This window comes from Cryptotermes secundus, unplaced genomic scaffold (genome assembly GCF_002891405.2).
Source record: "Cryptotermes secundus unplaced genomic scaffold, Csec_1.0 scaffold171, whole genome shotgun sequence".
Classification (NCBI taxonomy): domain Eukaryota; kingdom Metazoa; phylum Arthropoda; class Insecta; order Blattodea; family Kalotermitidae; genus Cryptotermes; species Cryptotermes secundus.
Window position 1 is genome coordinate 691,196 of NW_019726223.1, and position 13,714 is coordinate 704,909.

A 13,714-nucleotide genomic window follows, 5' to 3' on the forward strand; every position below is an offset into this window, starting at 1 on the left:
TGGTCCAGAACCATGTTGATAAAGGAACATGTTTACTATCTATAGTGTTTCCATTATTATAGCCAACCCCAGTATACTTTTAACACATTCATTGCAGTTCCCTGTACAGGGATTTTATCTACTAGGCCAGCAATTTTTCTACAACAAGCTGGATTTTGAGATTACATTTAAAACAGAAATGGTAGACAGGTGGAAAAACTGATATTACTGTGTGGTCTCTGAAGCTTCAACATACCACACTGCATTTAAGAAACATCTGTAGAATAATAATGAAATAATAATCATAAAATGTCTGAAAATTTTAAATTTCACTTTCCAGTTACATTACCCAAACCAATTACTGGATTTAAATGAAACTTCATCATTGGTTAAAATGGAAACTCTGCATCATGAAATGGAATAAATGCACCTCTCTATTTTTATTCAAATTCATCATTTGGACTTACCTTAATAGATGACAGGAATGGCCTTAACCTAGGACTGGAACAAGGGTGGGTGATCTCAAGCAATATATAGATTTTACATAGGTTGTACCAAAAGTCATGAGCAACTTTCTTTTGCATGCAACCTGGGAACAGCAGACAAAAGAGAGTATGGTGGTAGGTGGACCCAGCTGTTGTGTTAACCTTGAGTGTCTTGCGACGTTAATAGCTTGCATCACATGACCAGTATCACTGCTAACAAAATGGCCGATGATATGTCATTTTGCCAGCGTGCTGTCATAGAATTTCTTGTGAAAGAGGAAATCCCTGCTGCAGAAATTCACCAGAGACTTCAGCGTGCTTATGGAAGTGTGTGCATGGGGGTGAGCAGTGTTCGAAGATGGGTGAAACATTTTAAAGATGGGAACACCAGCATCGAAGATGAGCCTTGGAGCAGTCGTCCTTGAACAGCCTCAACTGAATGCAACAAGGAAAGAGTGGATGAGATCATTGAAGATGACAGGCATGTGACTGTGGACACAAAAGCCCGAAAACTTGGAATATGGCACAGTGCAGTACAGATGATTGAAAGCTTGGGGTATAGGAAAGTTTGTGCTCGTTGGGTTCTGCGGTTATTGACTGAAGACCACAAAGGTCAGCGAAAAGCCATCACTTCAGAACTGCTGCAGATATATCGACATGAAAGTGATGATTTTTTGCTCTGTATTGTGACAGGTGACAAATGCTGGTTTCACCATTTCGAGCCTGAAACAAAACAGCAGAGTATGGAACGGCACCATTTGCATTCTCCATCAAAAAAGAAGGCAAAGACAGTGCCATCAGCTGTGAAGGTGATGGGCACAGTCTTCTGGGATGCAGAGGGGTTTATTCTGGCCAAATTCCTGGAACCTGGGCAAACCATCAATGCTGCTCGATATGTGCAGATGCTGCACAAGCTCTGGTGTGCATTGCGTGATAAACGTCCGAGATGAAACATCATCCTGCACGACAACGCTCGCCTCACATTGGAAGCAATTGCAAAGATGGGGTGGGAAATTCTTCCACACCCCTCCTATAGCCCTGATCTGGCACCCTCTGGCTATCATCTTTTCGGATTTTTGAAGGATCAGCTGCGTGGACAACATTTTGAGACAAGGGAGGCAATTCAGAAAGCAGTGTGTCAGTGTCTTCAGATGGCTGGAAACGAATTTTACAGAAGGGGAATTTTCAAACTCCCAGAATGCTGGGAGAAATGTGTACAAAGAAGTGGTGATTATGTTGAAAAATAAAGAAAGGTCTGTAGATTAAGGTGGTGTATTTGGTTTGTCAATAACAAAGCATGTTACTTTACAAGAAATTGTTGCTCATGACTTTCAGTACAACCCTCGTAATAAGGAGAGCAAGAACTGATGAATCAAATGTCCTATTTTCAGCTTATGTAATCTCCATGTGCAGATATAAAAACATTAGTCATGCACATCAATAACAACAACAGTGATTAAAATAAGTATAATTATACTGTATATAACATACAAACTTTATGCAACATTAAGTTTTATAATCTTTTTTTTTTTTTTGAGGGACAATTCTCCCTAGAATGTACACATTAAAACTGGTTATTTGGTGTTTTGTCTTATCATAAAAATATATAAATCTCCTATTGTTCACTTATACATATTATATAAAAGGTAAGGTAAAGTTGTTCCTGTGCTTAACTAATTAAGCACTACGCCATGAAGGCGTATGGGGGAGTGGATATATAGATCCACATTTTCTTGACCTTGGCACTAGTTCAAAGTGAATGGTGACCTTCACACCCAGGCCGCTTTACCCCCCGAGGAAAGAGCCCCAGGTACCCATTGGATAGGAGGTTGGATGAACCCCAGGGCCAGTCTGGACAATGTGGAGAAGAGAAAATTCTTGACCCTACCGGGACTGGAACTTCAACCCCTTGATTGTCCAGCCCAAAGCCAGTCACTATACCGACTATGCTATCCTGGCTCATTATACATATATAGCAGTTTAAATTGGCTGCGTAAAGCATTCACATATTTTTGTAAGACTATTACACTACAAGATATTCTTTACAACATATCTGGTTTGTAAAAATAATTCATGCCCGTAACTGTTAAAATACAATAAAATATTAGAGGTTTCAAACAAAGCCATTATTTTACATCTTTTCTTTAACAATTTCCAATGGAAGACTCCAAATTATTCGTAGTAACTTATTTTTCTGTTATGTAATTTCTTTCATTGAATGAAATGTTTGTCAAAACAAGTCAAACCTTTATACTTTCCTGCCAACACAGATTTTGTTGTCAAAGACAAAAAAAAAAAAATATTCAAGTTGTATGGCAACTGACCATAAAACATATATACATTTTATGTCAAGTTTTACTTTTTGGAATTCAAAATTATATTCATGACATACATTCCATAGCCAGCCACAGCTGGCAAATTTTGGTAATACAAGTTTGTACAAACAGAAATTTAGCAATAAGATCACTAAGTTATGCAGGTAACACATAAGATCAGCTGACGTTGCCACGAAACCAAAGCATCAGAAGGAAAATATGCATCATAAATTCTTCCTGGAACTTGTTAACAGTGGTAGGAAAATGAACTGTACAGACATGGAAGAACCTCAGTAAAAATTTCCACTGCAATTTGGTCTATCATATATTTCACTTGAACTGAGCAGTTTAATCACTGTTTATGTCCCAGAAACTGAAGTTTTAAATTCAATAGATAATTGTCTTAAAAACATTTTCTTCAATGAAAGGAAGTAAGATACCTAACATCACATCATACAGAAAATGACAGATGTGTGGCATTTCAACAAATATCTAAGCCTCACACACATACACCCACAACACAATTTAGCGGGAAGTCAGTTACTGATGATGGCTGAAGCGTATTTATGGCACTTTTGTGTTGCATGACAATGTTACAGTGCCACACATGGCACACAATAAAAATAGTAATAATAATAATAATAATAATAATAGTTACAATTACAGACAGCTGGCTTAGGTGCCGAAGTGTAGCACTAATGAGCAAATGTTAAACGTAAAAAACATTCAGATTATTTGTATACTGTCCCTGTATCACTAATTAATAACATGAATTCATTATCTACCATCAACTTAGCATCAGTCTGTCACAACTTGGGGAGTAGCCATTATTATGAATAATTTTCTTAAATATGATTTCTACTTTATTTTGAATTAAAAGAAGTTTACTAAAAACACACATACTCATGTGTTAGTGTTATCTCCCTTATGTCTCTTATCAGTATGGCAAAGTAAGAAACATTAGTGGGAAGACATTGCATATACTTTCTCATATATGCGTTTGGATCATTTTCACATAGACGATAAACCAACATCGTATTTAAAGGTATGGTTTCCATAAATGACTGAAATTTAATTACAACTTTTTAAGCCATTTTTTTAGAGTGTCATAGTTTGAGAGGAGGGCTGTGAAGGGCCCCTATTTTTGGAACTGAAATGTTGATATTCACCATGTACTGATCTAAGGTGGATAAACATTTTAATACTGTAAATAACACCTAAAAGTTTGTAACAATGGTATAACAATACAATTATTGTTTTTTGGGCATTATCCATCATCCTGTTTTTTATTTAAAACATGTTTTGGATACTGGATTCTGTCTTCATCTTCAGATAACAACCTACTCAGTTGGGCCCAATCTATAGAGCTAGTCCCTATCTCCAGGCAAATAAGATCTAAAAGTTTATGACAATGGTATATTAATAAAACTATTGTATTTTTTGACATTATCCAGCGTCCTGTTTTTTTTTAAACATTTAAGAGACTGGATTCTATCCAGGGATAGGGACTAGCTCTTTAGTAGGTTTTTGCCTGAAGGCAGAGACAGACTAAACCCTTGCTAATCTGGATGTCAGACAATCTGGATCAAAATATGAAAAATGCTGTTCACAGTTGAGTACATACTTTAAAAGACACATGGCATTTAGGAAGGCAGATGAGTCACTTGTCTGTTGAGACAAAACCTGACAGTTTCTTCAAACTTGCATTATTACGTTCAAAAACAACACAACTTTTGAGTCTTCTATCAATCAATAAATGTATTGTTTTTATAGTTTTTAAATAAAGGCTCTACAGTGTTTTTTTATTTTTATCAGCACTATTTATATTGTGACGTGTTGCGCTATGCAGGACACCCCTCCCCCCCGCCAGCGGTGACGTAACACCATCGGAGCGCTGTCATTACTAGGATAATAGGCAAGTCAACACTCCTTCCCCTACCCCACCAGCGGTGACATGACCAAGGGATGCCGCGGTTGCTATGCAGCCGTAACAACTCCCAACAGCGTTGCTAGCAACATGGCGCCAGACAACAGTGGTGCCTATTATGCAGCTGTTTTCTGCGTTGTCTGGAACGGGGCTAAATAAGGAGCAGCGAAGACTATTCAAGACAGTTACGAGTAACGAGTTAGCCAGAGAGTCAGTCACCAGTTAATTGCAGTCTAATAACTGTAATACTGCCAACAGCAGTAGTTGTGAATCTGTAAATTGTGCAATTGTAAGAATGAATGTGCAATAAAATTCGCTATATCCAATAAGGCGTGAAGTTATTTGTCTCAAAATACACCCAAGACGTGACAATTTGGTGTAAGAAGTGGGATTCGAACTTACACGCATGACCGACAGGATTCGAACTCAAGACACATGACAATTTGGTGTCAGAATTGGTTTTACGAACTTAAACACGCCACAATTTCGTCGGAGTTCATTGATTGAAGCGATTATAGCGCTGACATAAGAAAATGGACTCACATGAGATGATTGAAATGGAAAAAATGTTCGAGCGGAAATGGAGACTGACAAAGAAGGTTCCCTGGCAAGATTGGAAGCCAATGTGAAAGCCTTGCGAGAAGAAGAAACACCGGCCTCAGTGGACATGAAACCTGCAGCAGCACGACAAGAGGTCCCCACAGTGATACCGTTCATAGAACCTGAAGAAACAACGGATTCCAGCAAAGAGACGTTGGCCTGCCAAGAGATGGAGGCATGTCTGGAAGAAAAAGAGCCGACCTCAGTGGACAGGAAACCTGGGTGGCCCACCAACGAGAAGTCCCCTACGAAGTCGCCGTAGTCAAACAGGTCAAAGGATGGAAGAAGCGGTATAGGAGCAAGAAGCAAGCTGCAGGGCAACGTGGAGAGCCACTGGAACTAACCCGAGGAATTTGTGGATCCCGGATGAAGTTGGCCGCCGCCTGCAGGAAGGTGTCCCACCGTGCGACAGTGGCATGGCGCAAGAGTAACATCTTCAGGAAATCTTCGACCCACAGAAATTGTGGACCGCGGAAAGGTGCGACAGCCACCAGAATAAAGATTACACGCTGTGCAGGCCACAGGCATGTGGAACAAAACAAAGACGATGTCACGTTCAGGAAGAGACTTTGGAAAGGCCTGGGATGCAACACAAGCCTAAAGGACAAAGGTCGGAAACGGCGACTATGAGTCAACAACCTATTGAAGGACCCAATCCAGAACGCCATCGGAGAGTGTATATTAGGAGAGCAATCGTACCTAGGAGGGAGAACTCGTAAAAAGCCCTACTACGAGATTTTCAGCGAAGATCGCGAAGAGAATAGACCGATCTTCTGTCGGCCTACGACAAGGCAAGGATTGGACCTTGTGGAGGGGTCGACCCCCTCAAAAGCGGAAAAAGAAACAACGGATTGAGGAGGAGCCGGTAACGTAGAAGTACCAGCCTCCCGAGCAAGAGTGAATGTGCGATGAATGAGTGTGGATCTTCTGGCAACTTAGCAGGAAACCACTCAAGACGAGCTGGTTTTAAGAGGGGAGCGGTTGTAACGGCCGGAGAACAGTCGCTGCAAGGAGTAGCCGAAATACCAGGAGATGCAGAAAGCACACCCTTGGAAGAAAAGGAACGGGGGTGCACCGTTAGGCTATTCGGGACCAACAGCCTTAAGGAGGGAGCAGTGTGACGTGTTGCGCTATGCAGGACAGTGACATAACACCATCGGAGAGCTGTCATAATTATGGTAATAGGTAAGTCAACACTCCTTTCCCTACCCTGCCAGCGGTGACGTGGCCAAGGGATGCCGCGGTTGCTGTGCAGCCGTAAACAACTGCCGACAGTGTTGCCAGTAACACCCGTAAACACAGCGCCAGACAACAGTGGTGCCTATTACATAACTGTTTTCCCATTGTCCGGCTGAGGGTTTATAAGGGAACTACACAGCCGCCGAAGAGAGTTCTCAAGGCAGCAGTTACAGTTACGAGTTAGCCAGGCAGTCAACCGGTCAGTTGTATTCTAGCATTTGCAGTCTAGTATATGTAATGGCAGTAATTGTGAGATTGTAAACTGTGTGATTGTTAAGAGCGAATGTGCAATAAAATTCGCTATTTCCAGCACGGTGTGAAGTTACTTGTCGCGTTATACACCCAACATGTGACAATATCATTAAATTTTCCATTTATTTGTGTTCTAAGTTTTTTGATGTCTTTCAGGTCTATCTTTTAATTCACTAATCCAGATTAATGGGGTTTACTGTAACACCAAAACATGGGTCCTTATAGAGAAACAAAGGCAAAATCCAAAAAAAGGATATGAAGTTATTATGATGTATTGAGGGGAAAAACTAGAAGAGAATTAGAAACAAATTTTTATAGACAAAATTGGAATTGAAGAACTATTAACAGGTTGAGAAAGAAACAAAAATTATAGTGGTCTGACCACATAAAAAGAATGGACATAACAAGGATACAAACAACAACTCTATAATTAAAATTTAAATGAAAGAAGCCTAAGGAATGACCCAGAAAAAGGTGGCTTAACCAAGTACTGGAAGACATCAAGAAGAGACTACAGATGTTTTGTTTAGTGGTCTGTATAAAACAGAAATTGTACTAGAAGAAAAAGAATACTTCATATCCGGAAATACAGAAACCTGTCTGTTCAACTCCCCTGAAATCCTGATACAAGCAGCAGATTTGACTGTACACAATTTTACACTTGGAAACCAAACAAAGTATATCTATATACAAAAAAATTCAATCTGTGCCTTTTCATATGGGGGCTCCACAACCTTTGTCCTGTCTCCTCTAAACATAAAACTCAAAACACCTTTGTTATCCAAATGTGAACTGTATGAAAATATTTACCCACCCTAAAAAGGATGTCGTCATGCCAATTTCCATCATTTATTTTTTTTTCTGTGGGTTGCAGTGATCAAATTAGCTTGTTCAATGATGCACACAGATATTTCACTTAAAAACATGCATGTGATATTTGAGGAAAGAAACACCCTGCCATCTCTCATCTGAGTGTTCAACGAAAGAAATATGTCACTATGGTGACTTAACAGCACAAGACTTAATTCTTTCATTACTGAGTATTTCTTAGCTCACCAACTCCTCAGGAATGGAAACCTGCAAACACTTTCCAAATGTTCGTCAAAAGATAACAGAGTATGTATAGTTTGTCACTGACTGTATAAATCTCATAAGAAAAAAAAAACAGATATGGATATTTCAGCTGAAGAGATGCGTGGCAGCCTGTGCTATGCCATATCATGGGTGTCATGATCAAAGGACTGAGTAAAAAACTAGCACAGACAGGGTTACTCCATAGGTGTTTTTCAGTGGACATTTCATTGCCTAAGGCTGTATACACTGGTGCCTAAGAGGTCATTATGCACAACTTTCTGCCATTTGTTTTTATTTTTCCAAATAAACAACATACTGTTACCACCTCCCCATGTCAATGACATGGACTGAACCTGAAACAAGTTAGTTTTGTACTATGAAATATGATGACAGACAGCATGAACTACCTGCACAGAAGTGCTTTCCTTACATGTCCACCCTGACATTCACCTTCATTATTGTTTCTGACACTTTTCATTCTTCCCAAAATAATCACATCAGAGAACCTTATTAGCAGTTCAGTTTCTCCAAGGCACGATCTCTTATATCCATATGGCAACACACAGTATACATGTTCATAGCCATTCTTCATTCCCCCTCCTCTTCTTTTAGCCAGAAGAGTGCTGACCTCTATGTCAGACTACCCAACTTTTGTTTACACGCAGATATGGCAGATATTTTGGCGAGGAGACCTGTCATCACCTTTCACAAATATGTAGAAGAGATTAAAGACACATAATTACGAGTTTAAAAAAAAAAGTTTTCAACTTTACAAAACAAAATTCAAGTGTTCTTTTCCTAACCTTATGTCTAATCACATAATTACATTTATGATGTTAAGTACACAGTAAACACAATAACTGAAATATGTTTTGTTGCAATCCTGATCTGTTCCTGCAAGCCAGTTTGTGTGTCATGGATCTGGCCTGGGGTCCAGCATTTGCCCACCTGTTATACACAGTACTCCCTGAGAATCATGCTTGACCACAAGTACTGACAGAAATCCACTCTTATTCTTAAATAGACTAATTTACACAAAATAACATGACACTCTGTTATGTTCAGGCAGCCCCTAATTAAGATGATCTCATGGTGTCTTGACTGCCTGGAAGACTTTCCTTCTGAAATGGGAGTGTCCATTATGGAGAGTGGTGATTAGGGCCACCAGAAGAGGCTTACATCTTAACTTGGAATCTGAAAAATTTTTATGAACTGGCCTTTCCATATCCTCACATTTCTTACTTTGTTAGGGGTGAAGCAAGAAAAAATATTTGCACCCAGCTTCTCGTACACCAGTCCACCTCACAAGAGTCAATTCATACCATGCTTTGCAGACTTTTAACTGTACCACTAGGACATTACACAGTAATTAAGACAATACAAAACTAGAGCAATGTGGCAAATAGTGAATAAGGAATTAGGAAATAACCTGCAAAGGGAACTGGGAATAGAACTAAAGTGCGGGACAACGAAAGAGGCAAATCCACAGCGTATAGCTGAAATGTTTAATTTATATTTCGCGGACACAGTAGGAAAGCTTGTCAAGCAAAATAATAGTACGATGTGCTGTAAAACACCACAGAGAATAAATACCTGTAATGAAACCGTTTATTTGTCCAGTGACAGAAAACGAAATATTAGAAGTGGTGAAGAAATTTAGGGGGAAATTTTCAGCATGTACCGATTAAATACCGGATTATGTGGTTAAAATGTCATAAGTCCACATTTATAATGCCTCTCTAGAAGCAGGTATTTTCCCAGAGAGATTTAAGATAGCAAAAGTAAACCACTTCATAAAGAGGGAGACAAGAAGGATATGAAAAATTATAGACCAATATACCTTTTATGTACTTTCTCGAAAATCTTAGAAAAGTTGATGCATAATAGGTTACTCTCATTTTTGACAAGAAATACCATATTAACAGAGGCCCAACATGGATTTAGCATCAATAGGTCGACTGAGACTGCAATTTACTCTTTTCTAGGCAACATACAGGAATCAGCTGAGAAAAAAGAAAAAACAGGTCGGAATTTTTTGTGATTTAACTAAAGCGTATGATGCCATAAATCATGACACCTTACTTTCTAAATTACAAACATACAGAATTAGAGGTGTGGCAAACTTATGGTTTAAATCATATTTGGCTTACCAGAAGCAAGTTGTTAAAATAAGTTGTGATGGCAAAAAATATACATCGGCTCCAAGAGATATTAAATATGGAGTACCACAGGATTCAGTGCTTGGACCATTGATATTTTTATTATACATAAATGATCTGCCTTTGAATATCAAAGAGGCAAGGATAGTTTTGTTTGCAGATGATATAAATATTTTGGTAACAGCTGAAAGGGACATATCCTGCAGCAAAAGATAAATAAAGTCATGAATGAGTTATATGGATGGTTCAATGCAAATAATCTTATATTGAATACTGAGAAAACAATAGCAATGGCATTTCATAATAGACAAGAAAGAGATTTGATGAAACCTCAAATCAAATTTGGTAAATGGAGATCTCCTATAAATGTGAAACGAAATTTCTAGGAATAGATGTTGGCGAGCATATGGAGTGCAAAGCACATATGATGTTCTTAAGCTCAAACCTTCATAAAGTCTGTTACATGATAAAATCCCTTAGGGATGTAACAAGCTGACAGGTTATAAGGAGTATTTACTTTGGTTACTTCCATGCTTATTTGAAGTGTAGTTTAATTTTCTGGGGTACCGACCCAAAAAGTAAACTTATATTTAAATTGCAGAAACGAATTGTTAGAATAATTAGAGGTGTGAGTAGATTAGCATCATGTAGACAACTTTTTAAGGATTTAAACGTACTTCCACTACCTTGTATGTATATTTTTGGAATAGTATGCCATGTTAAAGTACATTTAGAAAAGTTAGAACAAAATAACATAGTTCATAATCACAATACACACCAGAAGTTAAATCTCCATGCTCAGTTTTGCAGAACAAATGCCTATAAGAAAGGAGTACTGAACATGGGAATAAAATTATACAATAAAATACCAAATAAAATTAGGGAGATAGAAAAAATGAGACAGTTTAAAAAAGTAATGAGGTCATATTTGGTACAACATACATTTTGTTCTGTAGAGGAATATATGTTCAATTAAAGATGGTATGTTTGTGAAAGGGGGGTATTTATTTTTAATTATAGAAATTGAAGTATTGTATGTTTAATGTGTATGGAACGCTTCCTATGACAGTGATTTGACGAGGAAGGAAGAATGGATTGGTTGATTACTTGATGTGAAATGGACTGAATTGGTTACTCTGTTGGGGAATTTATGTTGTCTTAAATTTTTAATATAGTTTTATATCGTATGTTGGACATGTACACAATTTGTGTATGTAGTTAAATATTATAGTATTGTTGACTTTTATACAAATAATTTGACTTGTTCTATATCTTGAGGCTGTATTGCAAAATGTGGATTTCTGGAACCAATAAAAATATGAATGAATGAACATTTGTTCCATTTTTCAGTACAACCATCTTGCCTACAAAGGCATTTTCCCCTCAACCCTGAAAGCCAACAGTACACTTCAAATTGACTATCCTCATCTGCATCAAATCACTCTCCAGAAAGGTGCTGCTAAAATATGCAGCGTTCAACTTTAATGTGTTCTTCGGTATCAGGGTTGAGCACCAACTTTTGTTGCAAGGGTATGGATGATCTCATCTCTAGGTGGAGCAAATGCCTTTAAAGGCAAGGTGATTATGTTGAAAAATAGTAAAAATGTGTGTCCTAATTGTTGTGTAATGTCATAACAGAAGGATTAAAAGTCTTCTTGCCTCTCCCTCAAAAAATTACATTAATCTGCAGAATCTGTAATAAAAGTATTGACTTGTGGATAAGTTTGGGCATAACTCATACATATATTTTTTTTTGCTGTTGTTCACTCAGGTATCATTTTAATTCCTCTATTATGGTTTTATTCCAGTCTGTTTTGTAATTACTATGAGTTTAAACACCCGATTCGCCAAAACGGGATACTTTGGCTACGACAACCATACTCATCACTGGCCCAATCGGGGCACTTTGGACGTTAAAGGTTAATGACACTGTCAGTGGCTAAGGCTTTATGGTGTGAAACATGAGTAATGAATAATGATAGGGAAAGATGGGGTCATGACTTAATATATTGTACCTTCCTGGAATTTACCTGGAGGTACTAAGTAAAACTACAAAAACCTTCAGTCAGCATAGTCAATCGTTTGGTCTAGCAGACCTCAGTAAACTGTGATACTACATTATGCTGCCTTCTAGCACACTGCCATATTTTCTAAGACATTTGAGTGGTGGGGTGTCTTTATGAGGGGGGGGGGCTGTGAACACTTTTCTCTGTACTTATGCATAAAATGTCTCTAAAAGCCATCATCAGGTTTATATATAATATTACAACTCAACAAATAGAAAACAGGACCTCCAGTTACAAATTCTCATCTAGTTCAGTAATTGCTCATTAATTACAGATATAAGCAGTCCCCACCCCTTGGCACTACAGCCCCAGTGGGCCTAGGCCTACCTCCATGAACTCTGTTCACTTCGGTTTTTCTTGATCTTACACATACAGTAGGACTCCTTGGGCGAGTGATCAGCTCGTCGCAATGCCTCTACCTGTAGACAAACACAGAAAAACACACACAAACATCCATGCCCTGAGTGGGATTCAAACCCACGATTCTGGCTTCCAAGCGAGCGAAGACAGTGAATGCCTTAGACCGCTCGGCTACCATGACCGGCTTAAGCAGATCTTACTAGCCTGAATTATCTGGGATACCACTCCATGGCTACCAAAAACAAGAACATTTGCGCCCCTAGCATGACTACTCTAACAAATGCAGCTTCCTGTCATGGCAAACCCTCAAACTAACCTTCTCTACATACTTATCATGTTCTACATTGATATAATACCTTATTTACTGGCAGCAATGAAGTTATTTTTAAGCAGGTAAATAAAGCAAAACAACTTTGCCATTAAAAATAGGTCCCATTTTCTATTTCACACAAATGTTATTGCAGTTTTGAACCAATTAATTTTCTGTGCATGCTTGAAGGAACAGAAAGAGTGCATAACAATGTTTAATATCATATTCACAAATCATGTCTAGAATGGCTATAAAATTATTAAGACATTATAACCACCATTACATCAAATTCTTCTGTGAACTGTTCAAAATATAACATTAAAAAATATGAGCAATAAGCAACTGTGCAGACTGATTCTGTAAGCAATAATTTATCCAATAACAGAACCAAACCACGAACAAAGTTCATCCAGAGAGGAAGACAAAGCAGTGCCTGAAAGAAGTTTGTAACAGTTACATCAATTTCTCTATATTTTTGTCTGTTGTTTTCACTACAATTTACTGTTGATTTCTATTACAATTATAACCTAGCTAAATAAAAGAGCTGTAGGTCTTATATGAGTGAATTATGGCCAAGGTTAAATAAACACATCAGGGTATCATACAAAAAAATTGCACACCAAATATAACGGACATTTCGTTATACTGTAATATAAAAATTGTTCAACAAATTGGTGTTAAAATCACAATGCCATAACAATAAAATTAGGAGATATTAAAAGTTAATACGAACATGCAAGTATGTTGAAAATCACCATGATCCCACTTCACTTTATTCACCACTGAATTACAAAATGAGATATGGAAGGAAGAACTGCTCATGATGCCAATTAGAAGCCTTACCCCACAGGTGAACCAATCACAGTATAATGTAATTATCCTGTTGTATATATGAAAACTGTACTTTAAAGCCCTAAAAACTAAATTACTACAACTGTCCTTGGACTC